General features: G+C 38.2%; 2 long non-coding RNA genes across 2 annotated transcripts; one reads left to right on the plus strand and one right to left on the minus strand.

Moving 5' to 3' along the window:
* Positions 1-8,034: 8,034 nt before the first annotated feature.
* On the minus strand, positions 8,035-26,783 carry LOC138928624 (uncharacterized). Its single transcript, XR_011445025.1, has 3 exons — positions 26,689-26,783; positions 26,507-26,608; positions 8,035-8,314 (listed from the first exon to the last, which is right to left on the minus strand). It is a non-coding gene; the product is annotated as an uncharacterized lncRNA (long non-coding RNA).
* On the plus strand, positions 20,125-21,123 carry LOC108075105 (uncharacterized). The gene is made up of 4 exons (XR_001770719.3): positions 20,125-20,281; positions 20,730-20,786; positions 20,858-20,918; positions 21,007-21,123. It is a non-coding gene; the product is annotated as an uncharacterized lncRNA (long non-coding RNA).
* Positions 26,784-27,058: the final 275 nt, after the last annotated feature.

Genomic DNA, 27,058 nt, shown 5'->3' on the forward strand with positions numbered 1-27,058 from the left:
TTTAAATGGGTGCCAAAATTATTAGAATTGCAGGAAAAAATATCCAAGGTAATCTAGTTAAGCAGAGCATGTGAAGATTATGGTAGTTAAGAGTTTAAATTAGAATAGAAATTCTTTCTTCAACGAATTAAAAATGTAAAAGAAAGAAAGCTTTTAAAGAAAACATTCTTTTGCTTTATTCTCACTTACTTATTTTCCTTGCTATCTTAAATTCCAAAATAAAGCCTTAAACATGCAACTCAATTAACCCTTTATAGATGGTCTTACATTCCTTTAACCAAGAAACAAAATTCAAAGAATGTGCTTGCCCTTAAAATGAGCAGTAAACTCACTGGCCTACGCCCTTGCCCCCATTTTATTGAGTGTAAAATTATGTTTAATTTGTGTTTGAATAAATTTTTGGCCATGTTCGTGCTAAAGCATCAAATTGGGTTAAACAAAAACGAAATGAAATGAGAAATATTTGCTATAAATGTGCACACTAATTGAATAATGTGTAATTGTTTTCACATTTTGCGGTTAGCAAAGCAAACGCGATTTTCCGAAAATTTGTGAGAATTTAATTTCGATTTGGTGGTGTCACGACCGGAAAATGGAAAATTCGTGATACAATGAGGCAAACCTACAGAGGCCACCGCCAAGCACACCCAATGAAGTGTAGTGAGTTATTTGGTGAGGCAAATTGTCCAAATGGACATGGCCATGATAAACTCGGGCATTTTATTGCAGGTCAAATCCCCGGTACATATCTATGAGGAATCTCCTGGATATATCTCGCTCCCTATTTATCTCCCGCTGACTCCAGTCTCGCCTTAACAAATAAGCATTTTCCGTTGACCAGCCTCGAGCCGGGAATCTGCTGCTTCTGCTGCTGCTCCTTCTTGTGCTGCCATACTTTTTTTGTAGTTTTATTTTGGCATAAAGCCAAAGATAAATGGCGAATTCCAAATGCCAACAGAAGTATAACCAAGCGGGGAAGGTCAGCTGTGGGGCAGGCATGGGGGAACCATAACAAATCTTGCCCTGCTTGCGCTCCCAGGATTCCCCCCTTTTTCGAGGGTCGGATTTATGTGCGCTCATGTCACTGCACACAAAAAGTTAAACAGCACGCAACGGAAGTGCGACAACGACAACAGACACAGTCGGAGATATGGAGCAGGAGCCAAGCCAGCACGCAGCTCGAATCTGGATCTGGACAATCAGGAAACGAGTCCAAACTGCAATTGCTCTAGCTGTTGGAATCCCCGACGTGCTCTCATTATCGTGAATCACCAAACTAAATACGCCGGGCATAAGTATATCAAGGACTCCAAGGCAAAGGCGGCAAAAACAAATAGAAAATTCTCTAGGGAATAAAGAGATTTTCCAAGGGTGTAGATGAATTTTAATGTGTAGAAGGGATTAAAAGGTAATAGAAGAAAAGGTATTATCTATATTTAATTATCAATTATCTTTAAATAGGCTTTAACATATACTTTTATACTTCTTAATGTAGTTTTACTTGAATTCATTTAACTAGATTTCCTAGTTTTTTTTCACCTTATAGAAAATATTTTTTAACTTCCTAGAGCTAAGTTAACATTTAACATTTAATCCATTTTATTTTCTAATTAATCCTCCGTGCTTTTATAATCGCATTCCCATTCAAATACCCCCCTAGGCAATATCCCACTTAAACTAGCAAATGAAAAATCGCCAAATGAATAAATAATTATGGCCTTAAGCCATTTCAGTTCCTCGACTTCCTTCCTTTTTGTCTATATTTTTTTTTCTCTGAATAAAATCCCAGACAGATTCGCCGTTATCTGAATAACCTCCCACGCTGCCAAAGTGTGTCAACTAGTTTTATCTCGCCTTGAGCCACGGCAAAGTCAGGGGGGAGGCATCATCAGTTCCATGCCGGGAAAGCCCACCAGCGGCATTACCATTACCTGATCCCCAACAGGGCGAATGTGGGCCTCAAAAAAAAAAAAAAAATCTCACAAGAAAGAAGAAAAATTTGCGAACATTTTCGCCGTTGTTTTCGCTCTTTTTTTTTTTGTTTTACCTGTTTTTATAGCTAGAGCCAACTTCCGTTGCCTGTTGACATATTTCCACTTCATTGGAACTAACAGAGTCAAATGAAGAGACAGCCGCATGGCTAGGCTAGGCGAGTCGAGTTCAGGATCCAACACACCTGGGGGACTCATTCAGGTGAATACCGTTAGGCGGAGATGTTAGGAGAATGTTAGGTGCCGGAATTGGAGGAGGCCGAGGCCAGCAACGAAGACGGACGGAAGCTTTGGGTACACGGCTCAGCGCTCGCACTAACGACAAATATTTGACACGTGTGCAAGGTGATGTGGGATATAGGAGGGGCACTGGGAAAAATACTGTATAAAAATTATAGTTAAAAGATAATTAAATATTGTAAGTATTAAAGATTTTGTTGGAGTATTATTAATTATTTTTTTATATTATATTAAAATTTCTTATGATAAATTCGGAAATATTACAGATCATTAAACCTTAAAGTACTTAAATTAATTTTATTACATATTTTTGATTTTATAGTCTCGATTGAGAAATTCTCACATCTCTCTAAAATATTCCTTAAACAATTTTAATATATAGAAATTTTCAAATCTGAGAAACCTCTTCAAAATATTTTCTTCCAGTGCAAATAGAGACGCAGTAACGCGTGGAGGCATAGGCTAAAATATGCCAGACATGTGCCAGGATACGCGTACCAGGATATGTGCGTGTTGCGGCTGTAGGGGGGAGTAGATCTATGGCTCCCACTCCTGGGACTCTACTCCTCAACTTGTACCCTTATTTCACAGGCAACCCTTATATATTTTTTTGCACATTTTAATTTGTGTCAAATTGTTGCTAAAATGCAAAACGCATTGTGCCCCAACGGCAGCAGCAGCAGAGACATCTCAACCCATTCAGGGGGCATTCCATTACCAGGTCCTTCTCAATGTCCTTATTCTTTGCTTGGCTTTTTCTTTTCCTCCGCCCGTCTACGTTTCCTTCTCCAGCCTAATCCTTCTTCGTTTTATATATATTTTTTTTATTTTTACTTTCCTTTCTTCATTATTGTTGTTGTTGCCTTGTTAACACAGTTTTGTGCTTTTGTTTTCATGTGTTTGTCTCTGTGTGTGTGTCTGAGGAGGGTTTGTTGTTTTTATTTTCTCCTTATTCTCCTTATTGTGGCATAACAAAAACACGGCCAAACAATGAGGGGGGAAATGGGGGTAAATGGGGGGCGGAAAATGGCGAAAGAGGGCTGCCAAAGGGGGGGATTGCAGCTGCTGCTGCTGTTGCTGCTGCAATGTCTCCATGTTGCAAAAGCACAACAATAAAATGTTGTTACAAATTCATTACCGAAGGCGTTAAATTTGACACAGTTTTGCATGGAACAGAGGGACGAGAGAAACAGAGAAACAGGACGAGGGCAGGACACAGGCTACAAAAGAAGGCTGTCCGATAGGAGGGCGATGAAATGCAGCAATTAAATTGTTTTTTATTCCTTCGTTATTCAATGAGAAGCCCTTGTCTTTTCGCCTGCAAAAAGGTCACAGCTGGCGAAAATGCGAAATGCTTTTGCTAAAGAATCAATTGAAGACGGATTGAGGCTTTGGCGTATAAATTAAAATGATATTACGGAAATAATATATTTTTAACATTGATTAAGAATTGGTTTGTATTTTTTATTAATTTTAATACAGTATTAATTGTTTTTATTTAAGTAGTTAAAGCCTAAAAAAGCCACAAAGATCTAGTTACTCATACGCACAGTGGGACCCTTTTGAAACTAATAAATAAAATATATTTTTAGAATTCGAAGATGTTTATTGATTGTTTGATTTTTTACAGAAGCAACAATAAAAAAAATCAAAATATAAACAGAAAAACCTGTAAGAAATACACCTTTAAGGATAATAAAATAACAGTGTACTCTTATTCATTCCCTCCATAAAAAACCAAACACTTCCTAAGGAAAAATTTCCATAAACCCAGCTAGAGCCTTGCCATCCTTTGCCTAATAATTTTCCGCCCACAAGGACATGTTCTTTCTATATTCTATATACTCTACGATTTTATTATCATTTCCATTATTTAAATATACTTTATTGAGCCCGAAACATTGCTGTGACACATTTTATAACTCGCGGAGGCGTTAACAGAAAAGGATTATTATCTGGTGACGTCTCAGCTAACACGATTCCTTTGGCACTTTGCATCTAAATCGAAATTACAGGCACACGCATGCATGAGCATGAGCAGGACGAGGCAAAGTCAGAGAGAGAGAGAGAGACAGAGAGACACACTCTCCAACTCACATAAAGAATTCAGGGGGCGTCACTTCCGTTTACTGTTTACAGTAAAGTAAAGCGGGGAGTCACTCCATTTATAAACAGAATTTATCAGCTCGATATTGTTGCTCGCCTTTTGTTGTTGAGTGGCATTAACCTTAGGGTTTAATTTGTTGCGACTTCCGTTCGGCTGCTGGCAAATATGGGAATTACTCAAATTGCGATTTCCGCTGATTTCCCGCTGCTGCAGGCATTTACTCGGAGTGAAAGAGATTTCCTTTTCATTAATTGCAAAGTTTAAAAGCTTAAAATTTAAGCGTCAATAATACAATTGGCATATTAACAGAGTATGGAATATGCAGGGAAATAAGTTATACATTAAATAATTATGTTGATTATATAGAATGTGCTTTTTAAAGTACTCTCTGTTTTTCCATTTTCTATTCAATTTTCTTCAAATTAAAGAATGTACAACATCTTTAAACTCCTACTTTGATTTATTAAAATGGCAATATATTTAAGGAAAAAATTCCCATCTTGTCCCAAAGGAGACATTTTGAGCTCAATTTGGTTATCGTACGCTTGGGCAATTGTTAATCGAAAATCGCATATTCAAACAGGAGCCTGAGCAGCAGCTTTGGAGTGTATGCCCACTCAGCCGTGAAAATTACTGGAGAAATGCAAGAACAATGAAAGAAAACACACAAAAACATACATACATACACAAATTCTATTCGCATTTAACCTTTGGCAGCCATTACCAACTGGCGGCCACCAAATGGACAATATCGATTGACCCCGTTTCCGTTTTCGATTGCAATTCGTTTCAGTTTCATGCACTTTGCACCCAGCTTCCCTCTACAAACCTCCATCTCCCCGTCCTGGCAAGCGAGCAAAGAAAACATAATTTACTTCCGCTTGAACGGATTGACTTTGAATTTCATTTAGCGTAGGACCTCAGAACCCAGCTTTAGTCCTTACACCACCAACCCAGGGCCTCCAGCTGCTGACCATGCTTAAATGCGGCTCATTTATCAATAGCTGCTTAGCATGGGTAAGGGACACTGAGGGAAAGTCCTGGAAAAATTGTGATAAAATATTTATATGTTTTTAAAATAATAACTGGAGGCAAAAGTAAGATGATTATATGTTTAGAATAATTTATAAATTAAGGAAAGGTTGAAAGTTATTGAAATATCCTTCTTGAAATAGCTTGGATTTTCTTAAAATCTCCACATATTTTTTATCAGTGCACCTTACCACTTATCAACCAGTTGCTGGTCAGCTCTAGGGCGTGGTCCTGCTGCTCCTGCATCCCGCTGAGAAATATGGGCGACGAGTGAAACGAGGTCAACAGCAATTCTCTCTTTCTCCTTCTCTGTTTCTCGTCTGGTGTTTCCGATTTCCGGTTGGCGAACACTTCAAAAATTGACTTTTACAAGAAAACAATTGCAGCCGCGCGCTGATAAGTGGCCGAGAGCAATGGACACGGCCTGTCCGCGTCTGTGTCCACGCTCTGCCAACAGTCAACATCCATGAGTCCCAGCAGCCAATGTCGATTTCGTTTTCGTCCTCGAGGAGTCGTCGTCGCAGCTGTCGACTTGCGGGGAGTCAAAGAATGAAGGCGGAAAAACTGAGGAAAATGAAATCAATTCTTCATTGCAACGAACCTTGGATGCACTCGCTGGGCTGATGGAATTTCTTTAATTTTAAGCCAAGGATATTGAATTTATCACAAGAAATTCTTCTTAGGTTCTTAAATCTGGTTGGTCTTTGCATTTTTGTGGCATTGAATCTTAAATTCAGACCACTTTGCTGGCTATAAAATAAAATGTAATTGGAATATCAATTTAAGTAACATTTCAGCCTTGCAAAATGTAATTTATTTAAGCTAACAGGTTATAATAAAAATAAACAAACTAATATAAAGTACATTAATAATTGGTAAATTTCCAATTTTCCAAATTTCTTACTGAACGAAGATGTACAATATTTTGACAATAATATTTTCCCAAATATTAACTGAATTTTTAAAAACTTGTATTTCATTTTATATACATTTTTAAATTTTCTTAGTATTTTTTTAAATTGTAACGATCTTTTTCAACACTGCTGTGAACTCACCACGGTGTGACCATTTCTTCCTTTCTGTCGCTTTTCACCACAGTGCTTCTTCTTCCAGGTGGTTTGCGCAGCAAGTTGCGCTCGCGTCGCGGTTTTAAGTCGAAAAATCGTATAAAAACTATAGAAAAGTACAAAAAGCGGGTAAAATCGTTTCCGGGATGCAGGGTATAAGTGAAAAGTGTGTCTTGCGATTGAAATTACATCGTTTTTTGCGGTTAAAGTGGTTTTCCTTGTTGGCAGGAAAAACTTTCGCTGGCTCGGCGACTCGCGTCCGTGTGTGTGTTTGTTTTTTCAGCGTCCCAACTGCCGTTGGGTTGGTTTTATATTGGCAAACCAATATGATTTTCATTGAATTGGCAGTTTGTTCAGGTGCAGGTATGTCTGTCCATATTCTATATTCCATTATTTCAATATTGGCATTGCCCATTGGGTTTTTATTTGGTAAAAATGCGACGTAATTATGATTTTATTGCACACATACACGCACACTAAGCAAATGCAAAAGGAGCACCCACAGTAGCGGTCAGCAAAATTGGGATGCTTAAAAGAAAACGAAACTAGAGCTCTAAGACGTAATTAGTGTTTATATTTTAAAAGTATTATAACTATATATATTTCCATCAATTCATATACTTAACCGAAAATATGTATATGTACAGTTCTTAAAGTACTCGAAGCATTGCTAATATTTTCCCCTCTACTTTAATCTACCGCTTGTCGAGATCGACTTTTGGAGTGAAAGGGAGACGACAATATGTACTGGCAACAGCGTAGTCTTCTGTCTGTCTCCCTCTGGGGCACCTTCCAGTGCAAATTTCATTTCGTAAAATTTGTTATTGAAATATTTTGAACAACTAATGAATTGCAGAACAAACAGCAAACCAGAGATAGAGAGACAGCCGGGGAAAATCCATTCATGGCCCAGTTAGCACGGCCAGTTTGCAGTTTGTCTGGCTTTTCAGTTTGGTAATAGCCCTCAATATTTAATGCCAATTTATTTTGTGTGCTCTGCGTCGAGTATCCTTTGGAATCCTTTGTATTTGTATCTGTTTTGGATATGCTGCATCAATTAAAGGTAATTCATTCATGTGAATATTGCATGACAGTGTGTGTGTCTGTGCCTTCCAAGTTCCTAGGTTCTCCTAGGAGCTGTCGTTGCCCGTGCCCCGCGTCATCTCAACCTTCCAATATTCCCATGCTTTCGCCGTCTGTGAGTGTTGGTAGGCAAATCGATAGCTGTAAGTTTCCTTCCTTTCTGAATGCACGGAGAAAAATGTGGTTAAACTGCAACTTAATTTTTAACAAAAAACAATTTCTCCAGTCGACTGGACTCTGCAGTCGATTAAATAAATAATAAAAAAAATACTTTCTTCAAAACTGAAACCATTCTATATTATATATTCCATATTAGCAAATATCTAAATTTAATAAGAACGCAATGGTTCCATAAAAATTATTAACATTTTATCACAAACAAGTTTTATGTGAAACGAAAAACCTTAAATGCATATCCTTTTCTCCCTCTGCTATGTCTCTATGCAAATGTCTCCTCAGGGAGCAGTCGGGGGCGTAACAGAACCCATTAGCCTCCGGCTGCTGCATTTGCTCCTGATGCTTGCTTCTCTCCTGGCAAACTCCTGGGCGGGCCAAAATGTAAATGTGCATCTTAATGCAGATGTAAGCATTTCGCACCTGACGTCGGTTTATCTTGTCCAGTTGATAATTTGCCAAGAATGTCCCAGGGAATGGCATAATTTGCCCCAAAGATTATTGCCTGTGTGCTGCTCTCCGCTCCTCAATTGTGTGGGGCTGATATGGTGATTTGGCTGCCATTCGAGATGGGGCTTAGTTTGCACAATTATTGTCTATGGAATTTGGTATCAATGGAGCTGAGAGATGTACACAAGAGTTTAAACTTTAAACAAAAGTAATCTAATTAGCAAAAACAAGTCAAAGCAGCGTGTAATTGGATTATGAGGTGAACAATGGTCGGTGGAATTTCTGGGATTTCAAATTCCTTTGCACAATTGAGAAATTCCAGGTCCAATGACTATTATTGAATGTTATCTTGTGGCTTATATATATATATCTTTGGGATAAATTTTAAGAATTAAACTGGATTTAATTTTGTTACCCTAAACTTTTGCTTTACTAATTAAAAATTCTATTAACACTTCAATTATGGACCATTTAAACCCCTTTTTTCTATAGCAAAATTTTCATAAGCTGATTTGCCTTCAATGCCCTTCACTTACACCGCCTTTTCCTGACACTAACTGGTTCATTGCCTTTGCCTTTCAAGTTTGCCGTCAACTTTGCTTGCACATTATGTGCAACTTTCTTTTGTTCTATTACGAAATATGTATGTTGTTAGGTTTACAGAGAAGGTATACGTACATATACCACCTGCTGTTTAGGCCCCTGGTGGGGCACAAGGCATTTGAGGTCACGTCGCTCCGGTTCCTCTGACAATTTCTAATAAAATCAAAAGCTTCAAAAGCGCCCACGCTCAATATCCGTAACAGGCATACAAACAAACTGAAATGTGAAATCCGCGAGTGACCCAGCTGCGACATGGACACACCGGCGCAAAGTAACTTGCAAAATAAATAAAACTCAACGTTTGAAATATACACAAACAGTGATGGGAAAGGTACCATTGTTTGCTAGGGATAACTAAAGAATATGTAGGTTAAAGATGTATAATGTATAATACTCTTTTATCGATGCCGTCTTAAAGTGTCTATTCATTTTAAAATTGAATTATAGATAATATAAAATATATAAGATATATATCATGTGGTAAAAATTTTAAGTAAATTATCAAATAGGTACACAGCTTGAGAGAACTAAAAGGAAAAAGGTACAATTAAAAAAGGTTTTGAGAAATGTACCTACATAACACCCAGCACCGTTACTCAGGCAGCAGGGAGCAGTTCAAACTTTTGTTCACCTGCCGCTTTTCATACCTAGGTCGCCTGTCTCCTGCCATCTACGTGGAAATTCGCAAAATATTTGCATGCAAAACTTTAGTCATAATTTCAATTCGTGGTAGGGCTGAGACTGGGACGAGAGAGGAAGGTAGGCCTTTTGGTCTAGTAGCCACTTCTCCATTTCTATCTCCGTTCGTGTTTGTTGGTGCATGAGTAAAAGTTGGCTTTTCCCTTTGGTTTTTCTTCTTATCTTTGCCTGCGCCTGCGGCATTGGCTTCACTCTCATCATCATTGTTCGTATTTCCTACTTTCTTCTAACGTGGGTCTATTGATTTTTTGTTGTGTAAAACGCAGCTCTTACATCCCGAATTTTTTTACAGACTGAAATTGAGAGTTGGCAAGCGAAACTGCGGGTTCAAATAAAAATTTTAGTAAGCTAAAAGCTATTGAGAAGTGGAACTACTGGGTGGTGAGTTAGCGAATTTAGAATGCTCTTTAATTGGGAACGAATCTATAAAAAGACTAGTCAAGCTGAGTAAGTTAATTTCGAATATTTTGCAGTATTTTTTCTTAAATTATTTATTGTGGGAATAGGTAAGGAGCGTATAAAATGTAATATCATTAACCTGGTATATGATTTTACAAGTACACTTGCCTTTTTGCATGCCACAAACTCTTATATCCTTTTAAACTCCCGTACGAAACTAATTTTAAACTTTTTGTGAACTTTTCGCAAATTTGAATAGACTCATCTGGAAACTGAAGGATACAGTTTTCAGGTCTCCGTCTCCATTGGTGTGTAAAAAATGATTTTTTTTTTTTGGGACTTGTGCGCCGCACTTTTCGGTAAACATGAAAGCTGGCATTTGTTGGCCATAAATGTTTGTGGCCAGGCCATATTTGAATGGTGCCGACCACAACAGCCGAATGGATATAGAATTATAAATAAACCCAGAGCACACTTTTGGGCATTTACACTCCAGTAAACAGGTGCACAGTCACACTCAAAACACTCGCACTCACACTGCTCCCCTCTGCCAGCAAGTGGAGCTCTTGTAAAAGAGTTTTTCGGCCACAAGAGCCATAATTTTTTGGTTACTTTCCATGTAGTGTGGTCCACTGGCCCCCCGATTTAACCCTTTCCACCACTAAAAGCACTCAGCACTCGGCCATTACACGGCTGCACTCCTGGAATACACACACACAAACAAATTTTAAACTGCATCGTTTTCTGTCTTCCTGGCCTTATTTCACTGGCACTTCACCTGTTCGTTTTTTCGGTAATCAGACACACTAAAATTTCCGTGCGACCTTGTGACCAGGTGAGGGGTAGAGGAAGTTTTCCCAACAACTGCATGCAAATGTGTATATGTGTCTCTTGGTTTCCGTGAGGAAAATGGCACTGGGAAAATCTCTTAGCAATAAATACTTTGATTTACAAGAAGTAAGTGTTTTTAAACTAACTATAATACAGTTAGGAATAAATGTCTGAAAAAGAATTTCCAGGTGTTTCTTTACTGTATCAATATAAACTGATTGCCATAAATCTAAGGATATAAAAGAAAGAGGCCAATCTCCAATCTGGATTAGCATTTTTTCTTGTGCATCCTATCCCCTTCTGTGTCTCCAGAAAGCAGCAGCAGGGTCCTTGAGGCTGCCAGGGCATGCCTTCGAGCAAACTAAACGTGGAGGAGAGGCTACAAACAGGCGGCAGCAAGAAAGGAACTACTCTCATGCATATTTTTTTGGCACGCACTTCGGGATTGTGGCAAAAGTGCAGGAAGAAGGGGTTTAAAGTGCGATGGTGTGAGGGGTCAAGGGTTAGTTCTCTAACGTTTGTGGTCAGGTTGAGTGTTTGGGCTTTGTTTCGGTTTTGTTTTGGTTTTGTTTTCCACTTGCGTTTGACATGCATTGACTATGCATAGACGCCGTTTTCCCTGGTCTCTGGTTTTTCCGAGAAACTCGACGGTGACGACCGAGGTTTCGGCGCCTTGGCGACGTGGCAAAGGTTCTCGAGATGACAATCTTTATGATCTTTGGCTGGGTGCCAAAGGAAGCAGCAACAGCAGCAGGGAAAACCCCAGAGTATACTTGTAATTCGAAAATGCAAAATGCAAATGTAAATCGTGGCTAGGCAAAGCAGGAGCAAAGCACTTCCTTTGAGTCGTTTTACTTTGTGTAATTGCATGTAACAGGCAATAGAATTATGCATTTTTTTAAATGCGACTCGCAAGGCATTTGCATTAGCGAAACTTTAAACTTTTATATTAGGTGGTCTTGTGGCAAGCGGCTTATTTAATGAGGCCTAAAGGTGATGAGATTTTGAATTGAAATTTCTTTATATTTTAGCAATTTAAATAAGGTTCTATCGCGAAATTTTTTACACACGCATAATAAGCTTTAATGTAGCTTTGATATATCCTATTTTCCTCTGGAAAGTATGGCTTTGCAATGTGCTAATGAATCACTTTAATTAATTCATGGTTTTACACATTCGAAGCTTTCATAAACTAGGAAATAACCCATTTATTCCTGGCTAATAAACTGTATACTCTGTAAGCCGTATCTATTTTCTGTGTGTAAAGTTTATAATTTCAAGATTAATTTGCCTAAACCACTTTAGACCAAACTCAAGTTAACTGATGTCTATATTCCCGATTACACACAAATTGGCTAATAACGTTCATACATTATTTGAGCACGTCGACGTCAATTTTCTTGGCTCGACTGTCATTTATTCGCCTGCTAGGAAGTTCTCTTATTGAACAAAATTGTGCCAACACTTGAAACCCTTTTTGTTTGCCCGTTTAAGTGGCTCTGTATCTGTGTGTGTGTGTGTGTGTGCTCAAACCAGCTAACGCACACAGTACCAGTAAGTTGGCCCAAAAAGAGCCCCCCCGTTTTCCCTGCCCTAATCCATTTGCAGTTGCCGTTGTGTCTGTGCGTTAAACACATTTCCGAATTCATGCGAAAAGTTTCCATGTTTTACTTGCGCTGCGTTGTTTTTCTTTTTGGGTTTCTTGTCGTCTTTTTTCCTGTTCTGTGTGGGCAAATAAAAGTTTTTATCAGCCGTGTGCATGACTGGGAATGAATGTCACAGCTTGTTATCGCTGGAAATGCGCATAATCATAATCATAAAATTGATTTAACTAATCAAACAAATATATAAACAAGTGGGTGGGCGTGTCGGTATGGTACGGTGCAGGAAAATTAACACAACATTCAATGGGGATTGTCAAAGCATTTGCCAAATCAGTACCTAATTCATAAAACTCGCTGGCAAGTTCAAAGGCCATCATCGACTAGGCCTAGTAGGGAAACTTTCCTGCCATTCTGGCGGAGCTGACAAATTGGCAAATTGAATGTCAACATGCGTAAAAATATCGCAGACGGAGGACGTTGCTCCTGGTATATATGTCCTACATATATCCTGCGACTGAGCCTCAGTCTGAGCCTGGGCACACACACATACGCGTGTCCTTTTCGGATTTGTTTATGACGCACAAGGCAGGGACGATTCCGGGTGGTTGGGCGTAGTTGTGAAGACATCTAGGAAATGCTACAATCAAATATAAATTACTCATACGCACGTGTCGCACTCGGAACGCACTCTTCCTTCTTCCTCCTCCTATCTGTCTATATCTATATCTACATCTATATCTAGATCTTTATTTAGCTGAGCAAATCCAACGGCAACTAGCATTTAAAGTCGCATCCATCGCAGCGCCATCGATTTATCATGCTAGGCACGGCCAAAGGCTCAGTTCAGGCCTGGCTCACATAACATTTTGTTTAGCATACTTATCACACTCGCACACGGGCTTATCTCCATGCCCCTCTTCGCTACTCTGTCTCCCTAACAATCGAGGAAAAACCCCTAAGCCCCTCTCCCACGCTTTAACCCCGCGCCCATTTTCCGGTCTCTAGCCAAGTTGGTCCAGTGATTGATTGGTCCTCCTGGCAGCTGACTGGTGGGGCTTCGATTACGTGCGACCATCTGAGAGCTGAGACCGCAGAAAAACTGCAAATTAGCCGTTGGGGAAAGTGGCAATCGGAAAAGTGGGATGAGGTTCTCTAGTTGGCGGATTTGGACTGTTCTCTCCCACCTTTTTGGGGAACATTTTTACGAAAAAAAATTGTGGTCAATAAAGTGTTTAAATATTGGTTTAAGCTTTAAAGTTAAGATATAACTGTATGCTTTTAAAAATAAATATTTGTTTAATTGTTTATGTTACGTTAACTTTAATGATTTGTTATTTTAGCAAACTAATCCTTTATTAAATCCCAAACCTAAAGAATAAACCGAATCAGGTAGCTTTAGGCTTTCTTTTTAAGCAACCTTGTTGCAAGTTGCAAGTTCATCACACAGCTGAAACATTTTGCTGCTGGTGCTGCTGCTGCTTCTTACAATCCCCACAGCGATTGCAATGTCACAATTTGTTGTTGACAACATTTTCATACATACATAAGTACTCGGCGCACAGAGGCAAGTTTTTGCCAGCTGGCCAGGCTTTCACGATGGCTTTATAGTTCATTTTTTTCCTTTGGATTCCTCATGGGCCAGATGCAACTCCTGATGTTGCAACCGGGGCTGCTGAGTCAGGTGAAGGACATTGTAACAAGTAAATAAATGGGTTTTATTGCAGTTTTTAAACGCTTTGCTGATTTCGCTTGCCAGGCAGCAGGCAGGTAGTCATCAAATGTGTGTGGCAATGCGAGAGGCGAGTTCACTGTAGTCAAGTTGAAAATGTGAGAAAGTTTGTCAAGTCTCACAGGTGAATTAACTTTTCCGCTCCAGTCGACTGTTACTCGAACCTGCTGTCTGCTACCTGCCTGCTGCAGGCCAAACACAACTTTTGGGCCAAGTCAAGATGCATTTTACTGAAACTTTAGCCAGCAGCACCAGGCAACCCCGTGAATTGACAAACCGCAGAAGCAGTTACAGAACCAAAAGGTGGCAAGTGGCGGCAGGTGGCATCGACGGGGCCTTAACACTCGACTGCCCGCTAAGCCAATTGCCAAAGTTATGCCACCAAGAAATTGTATTTAAATTGGGGGCTTTAATTTTGCTTATTTATCGATGCGAGATCTGTTTGGGGACATTTGCGGTTGTGGCTGAGTGTCGTTGGGAAATGAAAATGGAATAATAACACATAGAGAAAAGTCGGTGAGGAAAGTTTGTCCCTATTTCCTTATAGTTTATATATTCAGTTATGCTTATTATTTAATTTTTTTGTTTAAATATATGTGCCTAATAATTCATTCACTGAATCTTTGCTAGGTTAGATATATTTAAGGGACATAAAATAACTTTAACAATATTAATTATAGTAAATTAAATTGTTTTAGGAATAATCTATTTGCTGTAAATATTTTTTCATAATTTTTTTAGCTAGTCTTTATCCCATTTGTCCCAATAATTTTCTTCAGTATACAATCCCAAAAAGCCAGACAATGGCGAACCGGAAGTGACCATTTCGAACCACCGAGAATGACGCTCAACAATTTTGCTTTGTTTATTTTTACTTAAGTGACGACTGACAGGAAGAAGAGTGTGGGGGAGAGAGAGGAAGTTGTTGGGCAAATAAACCATAAAAGAGCATAAAAAATGTTTCAATTGTCGCCAGCTGAACAGTGCAACCAAATGATGTATATATTCTCGTATATATCCAAACAGGCAATGAAAATATTTGCACAGACAGACGTCGACGGACCGACAAAGTTCAGCTCGACTGCAGAAACGGTTGAAAAAATAACAAAAATAACAACAGAACTCGGGCTGAAACAACAACACGTCTTCAGAAGCTGTAAAGCTAAAGGAAAAAAAAGTGTATATAAAATTCACAAGGAGGAGGGAGTTCCATAAAAAATTAAATCAGTTTACGGAAAATACTCCGGCAGCATTCAGTATTTCTGCTCTATTTTTTTTTTTGCTTTCTCCACTGCGGCGCTTCGCCTTTAACCCACCAACGCCCTTGGCCTCGTCCTCCCGCCATCATGATTTCAATGAAACGCACGCGCGCCATTTTGTTTGAGTGATTTTGTCTTGGAGAACGCGTAATTGCAGCGAAAGTTGAAACTCAAGCTCAAGACTTGGAAATAAAAAGAGAAAAAACACAGAGAAAATGGAATGAAAAACTGTTGGTTGCCAAGATAGTTATCATGAAGCGTTCAGAATTGGACTAGGTTCAGGGGCGTAACGGTTACACCAAAGTCTTGGGTTTATAAAAAATTTATAGATAAAGGCGCTGGGACGCTAAAAGAATATTTTATAGTTGCAAATATTCAAATTGTAGTTGTATTTATTCATAAAGTTTAGTTAATTTTAAAATAATTAAACTCAAGACAGGAAATCATAACTTTTAATGGGTCCCAAAGGGTCGTCCCGAAATAATATAATTTTTAAAATAGTTGTAAGCCTTTCTATGGACCCGTTCTTCAACAAATCCGCTACTGTTTTTGGCTAGTAATTTTTTTTTGTTTGTATGTTTGGCGCTGGCCATCATTTTGAAAGTTGCACAAACTGTTTTGCCTTTTGCGCGGCGCTGTAGAAACTTTTGCAAGCAGCATCATTTGTCAGTGGATAAATAGTTTTCCAGTAAGTAGCCAAAGTTATGCTTTTCAGATTATGTGGCCGTGTCTGATAATTTTTCATTGCGATAAACTTTAAATGCTGCCCAGCACAGTCTTGCTGGGCAAACAAAAAGACATTATCAGTGGTAGATATCAGAGATTGGGGCACCACCCTCCCAAGGACGAAAGACTTTGCAGGCAATAAATTCAAATTTCGTTGTGTATTTGGGAGAAACCAATTTAGTTAGTCGACAGACAGGACTTGGGACTTAATGTGTAATGTGTAAGCCGCAAACATAATAAATAAGCTTAAGTTTGGTCAATTTGACAAAATTGTTTGAGCTTAGCGAAGTATTGCTGCGGCAAGGTAACGAGAACGGGGATATGGGGAGCGGGGAATTAGGGTGGCCTCGAAATAAATCAGCTGCCATTTAATCTGCCAGCGTTAGCCATAAGCGAATTTATTACGCACTCTAAGGATGAGTGAGGTTCAAGCAGGAAGCTATATGTATGAAGGCCTAGAAAATATTGATGAGCAGAGGTTTCCTTTTCTCTTTTTTTTTTTGTTGTGTTGTGTTCCGTTGCTGTGTTTGGGTTCGTTCTCCTTTCCTAATCAAATTTAACATAAATGATTGAATAGAATTTTAAGCATAAAATCAGCTATGTTGTCATTGATTGAGCAGCAGAAAGCCCCTCAGTTTTAATGCAGTTAACAAAAACCGTAAAAAGGAACCCGAAACCGAAAACGAGACGACTTTTCCCTTGATTGATGAACTTAAAGTTCGTTGTCCGCTTCAGTTGCCATAGTACAAAAAAAAAGGAAAGGCAAAAAAAAATCCGCGAAGTGAGAGTAGTAAGAGTAGTAGAAAAATCGGGACAAAACTTTTGCTGTAATGTATTTTGAAACCACTTGACAATAAATGCGAAATTGCAAACCGAGTGCACTCCATTGTGGACCAATCCCTGTGTTGTTCCCTGTGTAAATGTAGCCATGCAGTTGCTCTCTTGTGACCCTCCACTTGTGCCCCTATATCCCCTCTACTTTATATACATATATACACTGCGATCCGAATCCCTTTGCTCCTCGCATTGTCAGTGAACATGGCGTGGGATTTAAACGTTGTGTCAACGGTGCAAAGGTAATAAAAGTAGCGCATTCTGTTTCTCCAGCTGCTTGTGAAGCTCCAGCAGCTGAAATTAAATATTAAACAGGGACCGTAAATAATGATTATCAATGTTTTCTTTAAACAAAAAAATCATTCACTTAGAAAAGTCGCACAAAGAAACGAATTATACCAAACGGCTACAATTTGGATGCTCTTTCGAGAAAACCAATGATTGCTGAAATCTAGATTTTTTATATAATAAACCAATTTTAATTATTAATTTTTGAGTTTTATTTACTCGCTCAAAGAATAATAATTATTATTTTGAGCGAAAAAAGTTCGATCAAAAAATAATGATCATTTTTTGAGCGATATTTTTTCGCTCAGAATTTCGCTCAAAGTGTAATATCTATTTTCTCAGCGGGGTCTTTGAAAAAATTTGTACATGCTTCTATGGATCAAAAACGTACGATTCGATTCATAGAAGCATGTAAAAAATTTTTCGAAGACCCCTCTGAGAAAGAAGTTATTACACATTGAGCGAAATTCTGAGCGAAAAAATATCGCTCAAAAAATGATCATTATTTTTTGATCGAAATATTTTCGCTCAAAATAATAATTATTATTCTTTGAGCGATGAAGTAAAATAAAATTATAATTATTAATGGCAAGCGAAATATATTAAAATCAATAGATAATCATTAATCGTTGATTTTTATTTTTTCACTTATAATGATTACGTGCCCTGATATTAAATGCATCCCTCTTGGAATGCTGATAGCTGAAAGGGGTTTAGGGGATGGCAGAATGAAGTGGTAGCGATTGGTAAGATAGAATGCGATACGGAGACCTGGGTAATGCATGTATTTGTCACTTGGCACTAAGGTAGAGCAATCTCTTAGATTGGAATAGAGATGCGTAAGCCGGAGAAGAGCCAGGGTATCAGCATAAATCTCATGTACTTACTGAGGAAGTTTCTTATATTCTTTTTTGTTTGAATTGTCTTTAATAAAATGTAGGATATTCTTTATATTTAAGGATTAGAAATCAACATAAGACTCCAATAACGAATATAAACAATGCGTTTCAAGCTTTATCACTTCTACAATCCCAGAATCAACGTCCCTCTCACAATTGCCATTTAAAATCTATAAAAATAAGCCTCAAGCTCCATTTCTCCCAAGCTTCTTTCTTTTTTTCATCCTAAATGAAAGCCAACCTCTTAACATTGTCAAAAATTTAGCTGATGATATCTATGACATGGCCGAAAATATAAAATATGCTAATTTTTTTTTAATAAAATCTCACATAAAAATACCTTAAATCCTGCGCGACAAATTCGAAATCCTTGGCACGTCCCGAACGTTGCGTTATTAACACGTATACGCCGCGTTGTACCGCAAGCTAAAGATGCGGCGGCGGCTGTGGACAAAACGATTTCACCGTGAAATGATTTTAATTTTGATGTGAAGAATTGCCGTTGAGGCTTTTGAATGCGTTTCGGGAACTTGTTAAAGTTTAGTGGGCCTCAAAATGTCATACAATGTAATGCCCGCTAGCTCGTGCTCCCTGTTTTTCGTTGGCTGTGGAAATCTGACCACGGTCATTTGTTTGTGCGTAGGTTGTGTGGAGTGTGATGTGTGTGTGTGTGGCATGTGGGACATTGCTTGTTAGCGACCAATGCTGATGATGGCTTTTTGTCTTTGAGCGCGCGCCCGTTTTTATGCCACATCATAAAAGCGGCTTGAAGGCGTTACACATTACCCCAACTTTAATACTGAAAAAAATATATATTTATTTGAAATTGATTATTGATTGTGGTCTCAGGAAAGTGCAACTGATTTAGAAACCTTTTTTGTTTCACAAGCACATGGAGATAGATGGCTAGATCTACTCGCCTTTAGATGCTAAAAAATATATGTGTCTAAGGAAAAATGGGTCTCCAAAGCGTTAAAAACTCTTTTATAAAATTTGTAATATTTTAGATTGATTTTAAAAGTACAAAACTATATATAGATCTATAATTTTCCACAGTGCACCTGTGAAAAGGTTTTATTTTCGTTTCTGTAAGTATATATCAGCTCGTTAGTCGCGCTTGCCTATTTTGAAAAATTGTTGCTGCCTGCTGGTGTCTCTGTGCATGTCCCCGAATCTGGATCGAACTTCGCCTTCAGTCTATCTGATTGATTAATACATCAATTTGTTATTGAGCCATCCATATCCAGCACAGTCTGTATATTCTCCTGTTTTTATCAGACGGTTTTCTGCCTGCCGCTTGGCTCCTTGTCATCATCATCATACACTTGACACAGTTTGCAGCTCATTTAATCACCACAATACCGCATAAAAGCTAATTGTGCAAATTTCTTTTCTTTCCCTTCGACCCATCACTCTTCTTCGGTTCAACCGCAAAAACTTGCCCACACAAAAACGAAGACGGCGACAGCATATGATGAAAGTTCTTCTTAATGACACACACACACAGCAAAGGAAAGAGGGGATGATCCAAAGGCGTTTGTGTGTTCTTTTTTTTCGGTCGGGAGTGTGAATGGTAAAGTGGAAAGGGATGTCAATTTAAGGGTCGACTACGTGTTTCCTTGGCTGTCTGGAGAAGCGATTGAGAGGAGACAACAGAGTCGCGGAATTTGAGGACATTTTAAAGTCCTCACAGAAAAAATTCTGGTGGGTTAAATGAACAATTTCTTTTGGTTGAATAACAGTGAAGCTACTGTCAATGTATTTTGTTGTTGGATTTGGTGACTGCACGACAGTTTATATGACAGTCAATTACAGTCACCCTTACGTACGAGATTCTGTGTGTTTTTTGTTGTTGGCTTTGCGAACTGTCGTGACTGTCAGCTGCAGTCAAAATACTGTAGGTTTTACGTAAAAAGTTTTATGTGTTTCTTTATCTTCTTTGGTATCGTGTATGTATTTTTGCATTCCCAAGGTAAGTAACATTAACATTTTATAAGTTTATTAAATATTTTATGAAAATCCATAACTTTTTCTGCCCACTAAAATACTTTCTGGTATAATTCTGGTATATATTTCTAAACTTCTAGTATATTGCAAACGTTTCTTGAAAAAACGATTTCGGGCACACTTAAAAAGCGGCGTCGGTTTCGAGAAGTTGTGCAGCGAAAAGTGAAGTGAAAAAGTTAAAAGTAAAAGTTATGAGTGATATTGACCTTCCTTCTTCTGGAGGAGTGGGATTTCAGAGACTTATTGCCCACATTTCTCGGTAAGTTCCCAAACAATCATTTAAAGATCCGCAATTGGCGAATGTACATATGTATGTATATGTATTTATGCATACATATACATATATGTATGTATGTACATATGCAAGTACACGTACGCCGCTGATCGCAAGAAGTAACGCTTTTAAAAGTAAAGTTAGTGTACAGATTAAAATATATACATATGTACATATATGCATATATGTAAAATCTTATATTTGGCACTGATCTTTGATTGCCTCTCTTTATTTTACAATTTAAATAGCGATCAGCGGACATGTACATGCATGCAAATGTATTTTTTGGCTTCTTGTTGACTTGCGATGGCAACCATCTCAGGCGAGTGCGAGCAAGATAGCTGGCACTGACATCCAAAAACCGTTTGTTTTATATCTTATTATGATATACATATATAATTAAATCTTTTATACTTTTCTATTTTGTTTTCAGGTGAGAGTATACACATGTAACTATAAAACATAACTATGTAAATGGAATCAACAAAATGTAAGTAAAATATTTGGCCGTTTTCTATTAATTTTAATAAACAAATTTACTTAAATCAATTTTTATTTCAGAAAAGCTATAGTCGAGACAAAAGTACCAGTTCGGATGTGAAATATGGACTAATATATATTTGTGAGTATTGATAATCATCGTTTGACTTAATATTTATTTATTAATAAATTTACAATTTTAATATTTAATTTATTTATTCATCATATAGGAAATATATATATATAAGTCCATAATATTATTAATTAAGACCCTCTGTAAATATTTTTAAAGAATAAGTAATTAAAAAAATATTATTAATTAAGACCCTCTGTAAATATTTTTAAAGAATAAGTAATTAAAAAAATACTATTAAAATTTTAAAATAATTTTTGGTTTTATTTTGGTGGTAATATGAACTGCAATTACTGTTGTCGGGGGTAGTCTACAGTAAAATAGTAAAATAGTGTATTTCACAATTTTCGTGGTTTGGCGCTTTTTAACCGCAAAATCGTGGTTCCATTTACTGTAGAGCAGTACATGTTACGTAACGCGTTACGTCGTTATACTGCAGCGTACAGTTCATGGAACCCAAGATTTTGGTTGTTACCTTTTAACCCACGAAATGGTTAGATTTACCCACGATAATTTTTTCTGTGCTTGAATAAAAAAAAGTAAACAATTTCTGAGTTCTTTAATTTATTGCATGATTTCCTGAAATGTGTTAAAGGGAAATTTAAATTTAATTTAAATCCAGCTACGCTAAAACTTATTAATATATATAAATTTATATGTATTGCAAGGTATAAGGCACTTAAAGAGATATTAAAAGTATTTATGATGATTTTTAAGATTTAAAGAGTTATATCCCTACTCCATATATCCTGTCTCCCTCTGAACCCATAATATTTTCTAAAAAGTGTCAGTTTCTATGGTGATTATATAATCACTTCACCCCCCAAATTCCAAGTAAATTAAAGCCAGATTACCTACTCATTTTTCATAAAGGGTACTTAGCGCAGTTGGTGCACTCTTCGAACCTGCATTAAATGCCCTTTGTCTTGGCTCTACCCCCTCAGTTTGACTCGCCGGTCTGCGGTTGGCTTCATCGATTCTTGTGTTAAATTTTAATTGGTTTTTCTCTCTTAACCGCAAGACTTCGTTTAGTACAGAGTCAAAGACTTAAATTGATTGCCCCAAAATGCCATGAACTTTGTCTCCCCCCTAGCTGGGTTTTCCAATATCCTTTTCATTTTTTACTCTGCTAAAAAGTGCAGTGGCACTGTAGTACAGTGGTGCAAAAAATCCAGAGAGAGAGTATCAATAGATGGTTTAGGCAATTGCTTGACAGACAACGTCATAAATTATGCAGTTTATAACGGTTAGGAGCCACATAGAGACGTCTGTGACAGCATTCAATATGCATAGTTAAGCAAGTTGTGCAATTTGTTTGATTGATTGACTCTCTGATTGAGTCGAGTTCAGTTCGGTTCCGAGTTCAGAGTTCAGCGTTCAGAGTTGAGTTGAGTCGTTGGTTCGAGTCGAGTGCAGTTTTCGCAATGGCTTTTCTTTTGAAAAGGAGAAGGGGGAGTTGAAGGATGATTGCCTTGCCGATTCAACAGAAGTTAAACTTTCGCTGCATGCACGGTACAAAAAAATATACTGTTGCTAAGTGGGTAAATATATATATTTGATTTATAGAAAATAAAATGGTATAACTTGAATTAATTACAAAGAATTATTGACAATATTATTGATATTAATAATAATAAATCCTTAAATTCCTGGAAAGTTTCATGGGGAAAGGCAATAATTAAATGCAATCCGAATTGACCTGAGCCGTTCTGAATAAATATAAATTGAAATAAAAACAATAATAATAAATAAACATATCAAAATAGAGAATTCCCACCCAAATCAAAATATTTTCTGTTATATTTCCTTTGCACAAGAATCTTATGGAATCTTTCCACTTGAATTGTAGCTGTCTTCTTTCCTAAGTGTAGTTTTTATCTCAAAAATCCTTAATTTTATTGCACTGTGCATATTGCATGTGGCATGTGCTTGGCTTGCGCGGCTTGGCGTGTCCTGGCGCAATTAAAAGCCAATGAAGAATCACGCTTTTTAATTGTTTGCACTCGCTGCCTTTGATTGGCGCTTTAAATGTTGAGGGCACATCAAAGTTTAATCGCTCCGGCACCCGCACGAAATCGAGCATAGGCAAGCTAATTTACAGATAGCCATGGCAGCCTTCGCTCCCTCCATCCGCAAATTGAAATGTTTTCGACTCGAATTTCAAATCTCAGTCAGCCAGAAATTGTAGTACTATTTATTTTCTTATCCTAATTGCTGATGAAATTAATTCATGTCGATTGATTGCCATAATTGGTTGGGCTTGACTGGGATTCGAGTCTTTGGCATTTAACTATTTTAAGCATTCGTTCTGGTTGAAACTTGAGCTGCTCTTTTGAATAATAATTTGTAGTAATTTTTATGAGTGGCTCAATTGAGTTAAACTGCCAAAAGAGAGAGTGAGAGCTGCTGAGTTACTAAGTTGCCCAACCCTGACTGCTGACTTTATGCAGTTTCAAGTCTGCTAATGATTTTATGCTTTCCTTTATTTCAATTTCAACAGTTGTTATAATTTTATTTTTCCTTCCGTTGCGCATCGTAAAATCAAGACCGCAACACACAAAAATTCACGAAACAAATTTTAAGCATTGCTTCCTTTATGAGCAAGCCACAGTAACCCCGTCCGCATTTTCGTTTCCCCACCCCCCTTAACAAGTCGCTCTTAATGTTGTTTTTTCGTGTAAATTTATAATAACTTGCATAAATTAAGGCTGCCGCTGCCGCGCTTGCAATTGAAAAGAGTTCAACTTCACCACAGGGGAAACTTGACGAAGCAGCTACGTGGTGGGTTTCATGTTTCCCCTTAAGGTTACACTTCCCCTGCGAGTTTCAAACATTTGCTGGGGATTTGGCCTCTGTTTCTGTTTCCGTTTCTTTCTAGTTTTTTTTTATTTATAAATCTCGCATAATACCCATGGATGATGATACCAAAAAATGGGCAAGGGTCTCTTGTCCTTGGTCCGAAAATTGGCAAATTTTATATATGATTAGCTAAACTGGCACATGTTGCCCCGTGTTGTCCAGATGTAACATAACATTTATCTGCGGCCAACGAACGAACAAACTAATGAGGGTCAGCATTTCTGACATCGAGACACGCCCACAGCCACATCCCATTTGCAACAAAAAAAAAGAAAAGGCCAGAATAGAACACACACTTTGACATTGAGGCCTTGCCTTGCCTTGACTTTAAGTTCCTCCTCCTGCCTCCTTTATTTTCGTGGCGGCAACTTTAAATTTGCATTTAAATTTCCCGAGCTCTCGCTCGGCGCCGTGCTCTTTTCGGTTCCGCCTTTAAATTATGCATCAAAATAGTCCACAAATGTTGCTTCGTTCGTTCGTTCTCAGTGAAAGTGAAATGAGTGAGAGGGGGAAAAAATAAGTAGGCTGTGTGGTTGCGGGGGCGTGGCATTTTTTGGGCGGCTTGCAATTTTTGTGATAAAATTGTGAGCTCCATTTTTTTTTTTTTTTTTGTTGGTCGGTTCATGCACATAAATTTGCTTTAATGCGCTTAGCAAATGTTGGCAGTTGGCCGGAATCTCCTCATCTCTCTCTCGCTCCCCCTGTGTGTGCGTTTCAGTCTATCTGTCTTTATTTGGGCGGCACATAAATCGAGCCGAGAATTTTGATAATGACACGCAGGCCTGATTTCCTTTTTATATTGTTTTCGTTGTAATTTCCCTTTTTTTTGTTTTGTGTGGGCTCCAAAACAAAAACAAAAATTGTTTAATTAATTAGGGGACAACATTTTAATTAGGCTTAAGTGCTGCTGCTACTGCTGCTGTGTTGTCAGGCAAGTCCAATCATTAAATGAGCAAATGCTTTAAATGTCAGCAAGTCCAATATGCGAGGGTTGCTTTTGGTGTTTGGTTTTCTAACTTCTTTTTGCGTGGAAAATAAATTAATAAAGATTTACAAGAGTAACTCGAATCGTTTTATTTTTATACATTTTATTTTTTAAGATTTATAAGGAGAATAAATTGTATATTTGTTTTTCAATAACTCCGAGATATGAATATTTTCTACGTTCTCCGAACTTAAACATCAAATTATATGAAATTCAGACGACTATATTCTAAAACTTCCTAAAAGAGATCAAAGTTCCAAATGAAAAATCGAAATATCTTTAGTATTTACTTCCGTTCTTTTTCGTATGAAAATCACCAGAAGATAGCATACTTTCCAGGGCACTTTTATGAACAGAAATAAAGAGAGAAAATAAGAGCTGCCGCTTAATCAGCTTTAATTTGCTGTCGTCATTCTATCGCTCACTTGACCAAGTTGAGTGACTGAGGCAAAAGCAGGAAAACGTATCGAGTAACCCATTTGGAGCCGCAACCAGAAGCTGACCCACTGAGCAGCGAGCATGCAAACAAAGGCGTGGACTTGCGAGCCAAGACAATGCTCATGGCATTTGGCGGCATGTGTGTGTGATGTGTGTGGTGTGTGTGGTGGGTGATGTGTGTGTGTGTGCGGCAGTGTGCATCTTGGCCAAACAAGCCAAACAATGTAGACAATTGCTTTTAGAGCGTTGACTGATGACAATCGCAATCACTTTGCCGCCCACTCAACCTAGATTTCCACCAGCGAAAGCAAACACGGCAAGGCAAGAGTTTTTGGCAGCACCAGAGAATATTGGATGTAGGATATGGGATGCTGGATGCTGGATGGTGGGAGTTCATTCTCCTCCCCCTCTAAATCCAAACTCTTCTTCCTTTGGCAGTCAGGTAGCATTTGCCGGCGCTCAATTTGTAGTTTTCGGCATGGATTACACATACGCCGTGTGGTGCATTCAGCGCGCTTGTCAGCTTATAATTCAATTCGCCAGCAGTAGCAGTAGCAGCTGTAACTGTATACACATAGATCCGGAGGTGAAGCTGTATCAGCTGCCCTAAATTGACAGGCAAACTGCATCTGTCCTGTCGTATACCGCCGTCATGTGCCTTGCAAATTGCATTAGCTGTCAGAGGGAACTTTTACCTTTGATTGTGTTATTTATACAAAGATTTGACCTGCACTCGCTTTGAGTTTGTATCCTCATTCGATGCCTTTGGCTAAACATGAATGAGGCATTCTTTGCTTGGCTCAAAGGAAAGGTTCTTTGACGTAAAAAGAGCCCTCAGTTTTAATTGTGATAATTTACCATTTAGTTGTAGTGTTCTTTAATATCGAAATAAACATGTTTAAGTATTTTTACTCTAGTTTTTCTAGAATAATACTATATATAGAGTATTCTTCAAGGATAATCCATAAGCGAATAGCAAGCAATTCTATAGTTGTCTCGCATTTCGACACTCATGCATGACAAGAATGAGTTCAAGTAGCTGTCAGTGGCAAAGATTTAATGCTTCTTGCTCTTGCTCTCAGTCTCCCCCAGCTGTTTTTTTTTCGCCTGCCCTGCTCCCTTTATTGAGAAACAGCTGCCATCATAATTCAATATTTTACACTTGAATGTACACGGAACAGAACTTGACAGCGACAACAACAAGGATCTCAGCAGCGAATGAAAATGTTTACACGCTGCTGAGTTGCTGAGCTGCCGAGCTGCCGAGCTGCCTAGCACTTCGCACGCCAGCCAACTAACTGAATGAGTGACTTACCAAAAGCCCAGAGAAAGGGTAAGGGACAGGCTCTCGAAAAGGCGCCAGCAAGTCTCTTGACTGTCCTCCTGGGTGACCGTAAGGAGCTGCCAGTAGTTTTCACTGAAAGTAAACTACAATGAAAGGTTGCCATTCTTCTTAAATTATTTAAAGTAAATGCCCAATGAAAATAATTAACATACTACGGCTCTTTAGAACTGATTTGCGTTTTAAAAAAAAAACGTGTTTATGCATATTTTTCAGGTACCCAATTTAATGTACATTTTTACTTTCGAAGTGTCATAGGAAGGTGACATATTTTCAAATTTAAATCAGTAAATAGATTCTTTTCCTCAGTGCATAAATGAGCTCACAGCAACAGGCAAGAATACCAAGACAAGTCCTTACAGATTGTAGTCAAGGTAACCCAAAGGTACGTAAGTTGGCCGGCAGCCAAGGCTTCTGTGAGAGGCTGTCTTCCACCGGTTGCCGTGTGTTTGGAATAATTAGGCTGGTGTAGTTAATAATTACATTTTAAGCCTACCCGTTGTCCGTCTCCCACAAATCATGGAG

This window comes from Drosophila kikkawai, chromosome 3L (assembly GCF_030179895.1).
Source record: "Drosophila kikkawai strain 14028-0561.14 chromosome 3L, DkikHiC1v2, whole genome shotgun sequence".
NCBI classification, from domain to species: domain Eukaryota; kingdom Metazoa; phylum Arthropoda; class Insecta; order Diptera; family Drosophilidae; genus Drosophila; species Drosophila kikkawai.